The 10,769-nt window shown below is 36.2% G+C and overlaps 1 long non-coding RNA gene across 1 annotated transcript; it reads right to left on the bottom strand.

The window, feature by feature from the left end:
- Window positions 1–5,751: 5,751 nt before the first annotated feature.
- LOC148846756 (uncharacterized) lies at window positions 5,752–7,494 on the bottom strand. The gene is made up of 2 exons (XR_016101047.1): window positions 7,289–7,494; window positions 5,752–6,397 (listed from the first exon to the last, which is right to left on the bottom strand). It is a non-coding gene; the product is annotated as an uncharacterized LOC148846756 (long non-coding RNA).
- Between the last annotated feature and the right edge of the window lie 3,275 nt (window positions 7,495–10,769).

Consider the following 10,769-nt stretch of genomic DNA (forward strand, 5'->3'; position numbering starts at 1 on the left):
TTTTAATCTAGAACACGCTTATGAATTTCATAGCAGGAGGCAAATCAATACATTACACATGAACAATGCAATAAAGCTTAACAGCTGAGGAACCTGTACGTGTATCCTTGGACCCAGAGCTCCCTCACTCAAGCTCTGTTTTGCTTATACCTCCTCTACCCAGCAAGTCATCGAATGCATTAGCTGGTCTATGAACCTCAAGGCTTGAAGGATCATGGGTTTGGACGTCTTTGGTATATCAGGTAACCTTCGGTTGAATGGTCAACCTGAAAACCAAACAGCTTATTTCAAGTTTGATATCCAAGTTGATAGGGGGTGTCAACGGTATTCAAAAATTGAATCGAATTTGAGATTCGATATAATTGAAATGAATTCGGATATTTTAACTATCATAATAGGTCAAATTTAGATATTCTATTCATATTGATTAACTAATTGAATCTGATTAGGATAATTTGAATATCATAATAGGTCAAATTTGGATATTCTATTCATATTGTTTAACTAGTTGAATTGGATTCGGATATGACCTGATTCGATTTGATAAATTTTAAATTTGATTGATTATTTTATTTATATATATAATATATAAAATATTTAAATTATATATATATATATATATATAATTAAATTATCTAAATAAATTAAATATTTATATATTTTATATAGATAAAATATTTATTTTACATATTTATTAATTACCGAAAATAATTAATTGGTTAAATTCAAATCAAATCAAATACTCAAATATTTAATCAAATTCGAATTCTAATATTGATTTTCAATATCCTTCGGGTATTGAATTGAATTCGAGTATTAAAATTTTTAATTCGATTTGAATTTGGATAATGCTCCATTTAATTTGAATTTGATCTATTTACACTCTATAAATTGATGGACTTGACTCTTATACATTTATATACAAATAGTGAAAGGGCATTTTCAACCATAAAAGATTAAGCCTTTGGGCATTAAACAACAGTGACATGCACTCACATGAATAAAGTTAGTTTAAGGGATTTATCCAAAAATAAATATATCAACACCTTACTAACTAATGTGCTTTGTTTAATTCGATTTGATTGATAGCAATGTTTGTTGGACATTTGGGCTTTGGAGAAGGTACCAGACTGGTAAATTGGCCTGCTTTTCGTTTATTTTAATTTGAAAGGGATACAAGTGCTTTTTGTGTAAAGCTGTCTCCGACAGGAAATCGAAGAGGTAAGATACAGAGAAAATAACCGGTGATGGATGCATTATCACATTTCCACTATGAGTGGAAGGGTACGATACGTGTGTTCTTCATTGCAGTGAAGAAAATGGTGGGGTGTGGGGTGGGATTCAATCACTGGATCAACACCAACATTATGATTGCCTAGCTACGCCACTTTTGTGTAATAGAAATTTACGAGCCTTAAAGCAATTGCTCAAAAGCTGAAAAGAAGCCTGCACATTTTCAATTTAACAAACTCGATCAACAAGCAATTTCCGTATCCCCTCCAACCAAAGCATCCAATTCAATTCAGTGGAGGGATTCGGACGAAAAAAAAAAAGGTCTGCTCTTCGTAGAGTGTGTGCCTCGTACCACATGAAGCTTTTTCAATGAATGACGACAAAATTAAACAAGGGAGATGTTTTTAATGCATGACTGAAACTGAAAAGGTTGTGCATGATGTGCACTCTGTAAAGTGTAAAGAGCAAATCGGGATTACCTTCAATAATACTGTTGAAACAAATTTGTACTATACAGACAATTACTTATGCATCATGACCCGAAGTTATGGACCTAAAACCCGGCCAAGTCGCAACTTCTTGAGTCTTCTTTCAATTTGGTGTTTTTTGAATCATCAGAGTGACGTCATACAATTCTCATACCAAAAATCTAGGTCAAAGGAAGAGCATGATATTGATATTGAAAGGGCTTTGACCAATAACCATATGATTTAATTTTTAATGATATCCACCGATTAATTACACGTTTTTTAGAGATCAAGATGAAACACATTGGCGCCAAACACCATGAAAAGTAGAGCAAACATCATCATGACCCACAACCCACCACACCACCAAAAAGCCTTGTGCAGGAATTATTTAGAATATTTAAAAATTTTAGATTCCCTCTATACTTAAATAACTTATACTTTTTCAGTTGTTATCATATCAAAAAATTTATCATCTTGTATCAAGCTCATAGGTGGACGCACTTCGTCTGTAAATTCTGTATTACAGGCTGAATTATTTATTGTCTAAAAGAATTACAACAATGGGAGTTTGAAAAAGTCTATCTGCTCATCAGCTCCTATAATGACCATCAAGATTATCCGTGGGCTTGCCTCTGGATTTTTGACAAGTCTAATAAGATTTTAAGGAGCTTGGACTCTATTATTATTATTATTATTATTATTTTTTGTATGCAAATAAAAAAATATAACATTTCTGCCTATGCGGTATCCCAAGTAGCATAAACTCATGAATCTCCTTTTCTTTGTTAACTATAACTACCTTGACCGAGTAAACGACTGTATTTCCTTCTCCTTTGTCAAATATTAATACTACTTTTACTCTTAAATAAATAAAAAGCCTTGCGCTTTATTATAAGTGTCAGGGAGATCCCTCCCCGCGTCTGAGATATTGGGCCCGACCATTTAGAGTTTGTTGCTGGTAAGTGGTAAGTGGGGGTGACCCCTAGGCCCTAGCTAGCTACCATTATTTAAAAATTAAATAATGAAAATAAAATACGAAACAATGAATTTCAATCAACGACTTATGATCTCTTCGTCGCCATGGTGTTAGTAAGGTGACATTAAGAGCATGGATGACCTTTTATCATGCAACTGTACCTCTTTGTTATTGGAGTCTTGTTCCGATGGTCATATACCCCCACTCATATCTTATGAGCCTTATCATAAAATTTCATTTCAATTATTTTCTTCAAAATTAATTTCAAATGGACATCGTCGCTTTGATTGATTTATTCTGGTCATCAATGTGGGCCCACTAACAAAGAGTTAAGGTGGGATCCAGTGTATCCGCCCATTAGCCCATTAGCCTAAACTAATGAGATACTAATAGGGTCTAATACAAACGCTAATTAAAGGAAGTGATTTAATCATTTGTACCATCCTTATACGGGAGATCAAATTGGACAAAGTTTTAATTATGACTTGGTAGATCCCATTTAAAAGGCAACTAGGATTTGATATGGGCTTAATTGACCGAATATGGAAGGAACTAATGGCTGGTTAATGGACTGAATGCTTCATGAGCCCACCTCTCTAAATAATTGGAAGGGAAATCCAATCCATTCCCCTAATAAATGGGGATCACAAATTGATCACCAATCTTAGTGGCCCCGTATCATTTACACCAGCTAATTGAATTCAAATTCTTGGCCGAATCTATCCATTATAAATAGATGATGAAAGGGCAAAAAGCCTCCTCTCTTGAGCTCTTCCTTCGGACCCCTTTTTTTATGGTTTTTCTCCCCTTCGACTTCCCTTTTAGCTACCCGATTTCCCTCCACTACTTTTATTGCTTGTGACAAAGAAGAAGAAACGGGCTACAAGCTTTTGGTTGCTGCAACCAAAAGCTTTGTCAAATTATTACAACCAAAATAAAGAAAGAAAATTCTCCTATCTCGTGCACATACACTTCATCGTCGCAAGTTCTTTCTACAACTACAAGTTGTCAAGATTTTCGGATCATGTCCGTGACAAGTTACAAGTACAAGTTTGGGTTGTATTCGTGACAAGAGAATCAGAGGGTTGTCTTTGCAAAAAAAAAAAAAAAAAAAAAAAAAAAAAAACAAGAGTTTGTATCCTATTCACATTTCTGCAAAAAATAAAATAATAATAATATTTTTTTTTAAATTTGTCTGTATTTTTTTGTGCTCCAAATTTACACAAAATTTGTGTTGACAAATGCCCGTTCTGACAAAAATAAAAAATAAATAAATAAAAATGATAAAAAAGCTATTGGACGATTCAAACAATTCAACTGCCCAAATTAATAGTTTGCTAACCAAATCAACAGTCTTTAGCCAAAGACGGTTCTGGGGTAAAACAGAGTGACCGATTCCTAGTTTTTGGATCCGATCATCCGGTCCGATCTGATTTTGAAAACATTGATTTTTAAAACCTTATTGGTCAGTGTTGACTTTGAAATTTCAAGGGCCATCTGTTAAATGCTTTTAAACATGGGACACAACCTTTCTTGAACAGCTCTTACGTACACCAGCCTAACTAATTTCTCAGCTTAGCTCGTTAGAGATGTAGGCGTGGAACACATGATCCATAAGTCTGGATGTTTTCACTATGGATTTCAGTCGTCGGAGGTCCGGAGTTAGGTCAACGGCAACCTCAGCCCAATCCAAGTTGTTGATCCTCTAACGGTCTAACCTTTAACACTAACCTAAGTTGATCATTTTGGGTTGTGTTGGGTTTAGTTTGGCCGTTTGGTTTGAATTTTTTATTTTTATTCTTTCTTAAGATTAATTTTAATTATGATGTATTTATTGATATTGATTGCATGTTAAATAGGGATACAATTTAAGCAGGTTCAGGTTCGGTTTTGTTAAAATTTGAATGAGGGAGGCCAACCTGAGTTGAACCTTTACGTTAAATTCAGATAACCAACAGCTGATCCAATCTTTTACTGTACAGTGCAAGAAGCATCATAAATTTTGCCACTAAAATTTCCTACTTCTTGTGATCCTGATATCCAACTTTAACACTATTGTATATAGATTGATAAAGCTAGGTATGGTACTTTATGAGTACCGACATTGTTTTTTTTTTTTAATTCGTCATTAGTCATATTTCATTCAATCAAGAAATTGATACAAAAAAGCTAACAAGGTTAATAAGAAAATCCATAAGCAAATTTTCAAGAGAATAAAATAAAACAATGGATGAAGAGAATCAAAAGATCTCATGCAATCGAGAAACAATGAGGTCAAATCACCAACATAATAAACAAGTATATCTCCAATCCACCACAAATGGTGAACGAAACTGATAGAGGAGGATTCCAAAAGACTGCCATCGCCGGAAAACAGCGAACGGATCTCACCATGAATAGTATCAACTGGAGAACCGCGTACATGACCCACCATGAGCAGTAACTGTCGGAGAACTACGAACTGACAGAAGAAGAAAACACGGACAAAGAAACAAAACCTTGAGAAATTCAAAAAAAAGACTCGAGAAAACTCGAGAGGAAGGTTCTCTCAAAATAAAGAGAGAGGGAGGAGGGAGAGAAACCAGAATGAAAAAGGGGAAGGAGAAACCAGATGGGTGGGTTCCCTTCAATCCTGAAGGGAGCCGCCCCCCAAAGAAATCGCTTTAAGAACGCCTCTAACAAAAAAACCCTAGAGAGAAACGAAGAACATTATAGTGATTCTACCTTCATACACAGTCACATATGGACATAGGAATATATTCACATGACATTTATATGCAAGTATTCGGACGGGTTAGTGTTGAGTTGGGTTAGTTGCCAAACGATTCATTAATAGTTTAATTCAATTTAATCTTAAGTTAAATCAGGTTCATATAATATCTTTTTTTTTTTTCTTAAAAAATATCGACCCAATCTGACTTTATCAAGTATCTCTAGTTTTCAGGCTGTCAATGGGTCGGGATCAGCTAGAACCGAAATCGATTCAATAGGAAATATTGAGGACCTAGAACCGAATTAGACCGATAGGGTCTATACCCAGAACCGAACCGATAACTTCTTGAATGCACCCAATTATAAAAAATAAATAAATATGTTTAATATATATTAATTATTAGGGTAAATTATAAAGACCCCCCGTACTATGGGGTCTGTGACAAAGACCCCCTTACACTATGACCGTGAGACAAAGACTCCCTTCTTTTAACCTTCCCTCCAAAAAGGCCGATACAAGAAAACCACTATTCATCTTCCCTGACCTTCTGATACTACCCTTCCGTTCCTTCACATTTCCTTCTCTCTCCCCAGATCTCTCTTCTTGCCCTTCCCCTGTACTTTGTTTCTTCTTCTCTCGTCTGTTATCTTCATCAACTCAGACTAACAATGTCTAAAGTCAGTTGTTGAAACTGTCGGGCGTAATAAGTTGCAGGTAGTAGCATCTGAGAACAAGAAGAGGATGAAGTCGTTGGATTCCATGGGTTAGGCCTATATCCCCATGGGACCTCAAGTTGAGGAAAACTCAAACTGGTCCTTGGGTGCGGCAAGAACAAAGGCGTACCGATGATACTGGTGCCACCACTACTGTTGCCGCCACTGCCGCTGGGTGGTAATAGATCGAGCTCCACCAAGGCAGATCCGTTGAAGGTGGACAAAGTTCAGAAAAAGAGTCATAGGCAGGTGGAGCTGCTTATTCCGGTCCCGAAAGCCCCGGCCGAAGAACCTAAGAAGGATGAAGAGAACAAAGAAAACGTTAAACCAGAGGAGAAAAAAAGAAGAGGTTAGTTCATCTTAACATAAAATGGTCGTAAGGGAAAGATCTTTAGATCTCTCTGATTAGCTTCTAAAGATTCCATCTTTACATAAGTTGGTGTTTGTTTTATGCAACCGCAAGTGATTTTAGTAGTTTTGAAGGTCCACATGCATTGCGAAGCCTATGCTCAAGAAATCCGAAAATGCAAAGAGAGAACAAAAGGTATATTGTTTCTCCGATTTTCGCTTCCATAAGGCCTCTGCATTCTGGGACCTTGTTTCCATCATTTCGCTGTTTTCTTCAATTGTATTTTGAATTGCAATGCGATTCCTTGGAGCTGGAGCCGGCTTCGTTGAGGTTACTGGTTCTAGTGTCATCTTCAGCAATTTGACCGACCACCAGATCGGATTCCGATCCTAAGAACGCTTGGTTACAAGGGCACATACCCTGATATTCGGCTCGTAAGACCAACGCAACTCCCCGTATAACAACTTTCTCTACAACCACTCCCACCATCATAACCGTCGTAGTGTTGATGATTAAAAAGGTTTTGAGAAGGAATCATGGTCATATCGGAGCACCGAAGAAACAAAATAGCCGGTGTCGATTTCTTGTGTTTTGTCTTCAATCCCATCGATGGGAACTAAGGAAGAATTAATACTACAGAATTTTTTTATCAACAATGTTTCGTTGATTAGTAGACAGAATACATCAAAGAACACTTCCACATTATATTTGGAAATTGAATATACAAGAAAAGTAGATAAAGCAAAAAATAGGAAAAACAAAAACACAATTAAGCATTGGGTATCTAGCAGTAAAGCTCCTAAGAAATCCAGGTAAATCATGGCATATACGTACATTGGCAGGCCATAGCCATATTCATGGCTAATTAGTAACTACCAGACCAACACCAACCTCATAGAGGAGGCGCAGTCATTCACTCTTTCGGTGTCTTCCTCTGTTTTTCTGAGGAGAGAAAATAAGAGATAGAGGAGGCACAGTTTTCTGAGTTATTAGGTGTTGAACTGAAGGGTCATATCCATGGCCAAAGAGAGGACGGTGAGGGAGAGGAAATGAAAGACAAAACAATATAAATAGGTTTTAAGAGAAAAAGTGCAAAAAAAAGAAAATAGAAAAAGTTTGATGGGGTATTTTGATAATTTAACATATTCCATGGTCAAGGGGGATTTTTGTAATTTATCCTAAATATTATATATATATATATATATATATATATTTATATATTATGCATTATATAAATTATATGTATAATTTTATATATAATTTATTTAATATATATGTATTATAATATGAATATAGCTCAGGTTGGGTCTGATTTGGTTAGGGACTGAGTAGAACCAATAATAATTGGGACACTTAATCAGAACCTAGAAGTGACCCAATTTGTTGGGGTCCATCGGATCGGGACCCATTCACAACCCTGTCCGTTCTGACAACCTATTGACAACCATGGGAACATTCTCAAAAAGGACCAACATGTGATGCATACATGGAGATCACATTGATGCCTCACAGCACATAATAACCGTGTATTGAAAGCATCTCCCAATGGAAAATATGGGAGAGAAATGTTTCAGATGCAAGCTGAGATGTTCATGTGGGACACAAATGTGAATTTGCATACATGAATTGTGTACATCTTAGATAAGGGTGTTAATAGACCTGTTTTAGATTTGACCCAATCAAGTCTAAAATCAATTTGGACAGATTGAACAGACCAACAAAATATATATTAGATTGTAATTGGTCCATCCGTAACAAATTTATATTAGATTGGGCTGGATTAAGCCGGTATTTGATTCATTGATATAAGATAAGAACACATGTGTCAATGGACCGGGTTTGGATTGAAACCAATCTAAATAGAAATGAATTTAAACATATTGAACGGTCCAAATTGATTCAAAAAACATTCATTGCATTGGATTAGACCTGATCTATTTATAATGGACTCACATTGGACTGAATTAGTTGGACCTGATCTATTTATAATGGATTCACATTTGACTGGATCGGATTGGACCAAATCCAATCCAATTGACACCCCTGATCTTAGAAACATTTTGAAACTTCATTATCAACTAAACCATGTATTGTGATGAGAATATACGGAGATTAATAGTCATAACTAAAGTGGCTATAAAATTACATTTTTACTTAGACGTGTGACGAAAGTGAACCCCATTGCCATCGGTGTTGAAATGATCAAAAGTCAGTTACATTTCAAGGTGCAACTTGGGAGGTTGGGGCAAGTGTCACCAACTGGTTGGTAAGGTTTCTTATTGATAACACAGCAACAGACAGAAAAAAAAAAAAAAACAAAAAACAAAAACAAAACAAAAAAAAAAAAGAAAAAGACAAAACAAAAACAGAAACACGGGGCAAAACTAGGGAGGGTAAGAGACCCTCTCCACAAATTCAGGCACCTGTGCCCCATCTTCAGCACTAAAGAGAGGGAGCATCCAAAGCAGGAGATGTTCCCAGAATTCTTAAAAACCATTCTTCCCCATGGCAGCCAGCCTATGCGCTGCTCTAATAGAATCCCTCTTTGACAAACTAACCTTCAAAGAAAAGTCAGACAAAGCAAATAAACTGTGAAGGATCGGCCAGATACAAGGCTCACAATCAAAAGATCTTCTGATAATTACAGACGCAATAGTAAAGGAGTCCCAGAAAATATTAATAGATTCTAGGCCAGCCCATAAAGAAACAATACACATTCAAGAACGGTTGTGGCCTCTAAATAGAGAGCAGACAATGCTTTGCAAGGTCCACATTTAGCAAAAAAGAAATGCTTTCTGTTAATAGAAACCCAAAAACTAAAGGCACTACTGTCTGCTCCAAAGCTTCCATCAGTCATAGCAATGCACTTTTCACATTTCATCCATCTTAGCAAAAAAGGCTTGTCCACAATTTTTTATGCAGAAAACAGTCGATTTGTCTTGGAAGGGAAGCTCTCTTCACTTCCATCCTCAACCTGTGAACAGCATGTATAGCATTAAAAGGGTTGGGGAAACTGACTAAAAAATAAAGCCATTTCTGGCTTTCCAAATATTCCACAGCACAAAAGCAGATAATTCCAAAGCATCTTCACCCACACAAGAAAGCAGCTGATCCTGATTAATCCACTATGCCCTCCAATCAATAAAATAACTGTAAGAGAAAAAATTGTGGCAAATGGCTAAATCACTACCAAACCAAACTGCTCTAGCATGATCACACATAAACAGGACATGCATAACAGATTCGAGTTCTCTGCCATAAATTGGACAAAGGTCTTCAGTTCCTAGCTATCTGCCTTCTCACCAGGACCTGCTTCACTGCTAGACTGTTATGGCAGCATTTCCACATGAAATGTTTTAACTTCTGAGGGATCTAGGGATTAAATCCAGTTTATACCTGAATTGGGGTTATGAGTTGGGGGATGGACTACCCCTGCCAGTTGCGTACGTAGTTCTTCAGAAGATATCTAAAAGAATAAAAACAAAAAAAAACAAAAAAACTTGGGAGGTTGGGTATTTATCCAAATTTTCAATGGACACAAACCTTAACCTGAACCCAATAAAATTGAAATTCTTCTTCAAGTTACTTGTTTGACCTACTTTGTCCCATCTAAGGAAAGGAGAACAAAGCCGAAACAGTGGAGCATCTAATTCTTTTACTGTAACGGTGTCAAGGCAGTTTGTTTTTGGCGCAGCTCTTGCACTAATAACTGATCTCAGAAAATATGAAGATTGGTTATGAGGCTTTTGCCTTTTTTTTTTTTGCTATATATGACTTGCGTTAACCTAAAGTGAGGCATTGTTGGCCTCTAACTTGAACAAAACAGTTCTGGTTTAAGTATACTGGCTTTTAAGGCTAATTGCAATGAGTGTGTATTCAAAACTTCTCTGTCCCAGTTGAAGTATCCAATTCTCAAGACTAATCAATTGTGTATTCAAAAACTTCTCTGTCAGAGTTGGAAGCATTCTGTCTTAACTCAACTTGAAAAAGCCTAATTGTGTTAGGGTTGAGGCCTTGGGCAATATGTTGTACAGAACCCAAGAAGAAAAATTCGAATGACACTTGAAAATAAATGAAAACAGAGATAAAGAAACGTAAATAGAAAGAACACATAAATTTACATGATTCCACTTATAGCCTATGTTTAAAGCAAAATAAAATCAATAATGGTGAAGAATGTGGATTTCTCACCAAAAACCCTAAACTCCAAATACACCCAAGTTACTTGACTTCTCACTCAAGCCGAAGACCATATATATAAGAAAAAATCCCTAAATACATAATTCTCTGAATTCAGGTCGGACCCAAGCCCTAT

The sequence above is a fragment of the Nelumbo lutea genome, chromosome 6 (genome assembly GCF_056320005.1).
Source record: "Nelumbo lutea isolate HS-2025 chromosome 6, American lotus-T2T, whole genome shotgun sequence".
NCBI classification, from domain to species: domain Eukaryota; kingdom Viridiplantae; phylum Streptophyta; class Magnoliopsida; order Proteales; family Nelumbonaceae; genus Nelumbo; species Nelumbo lutea.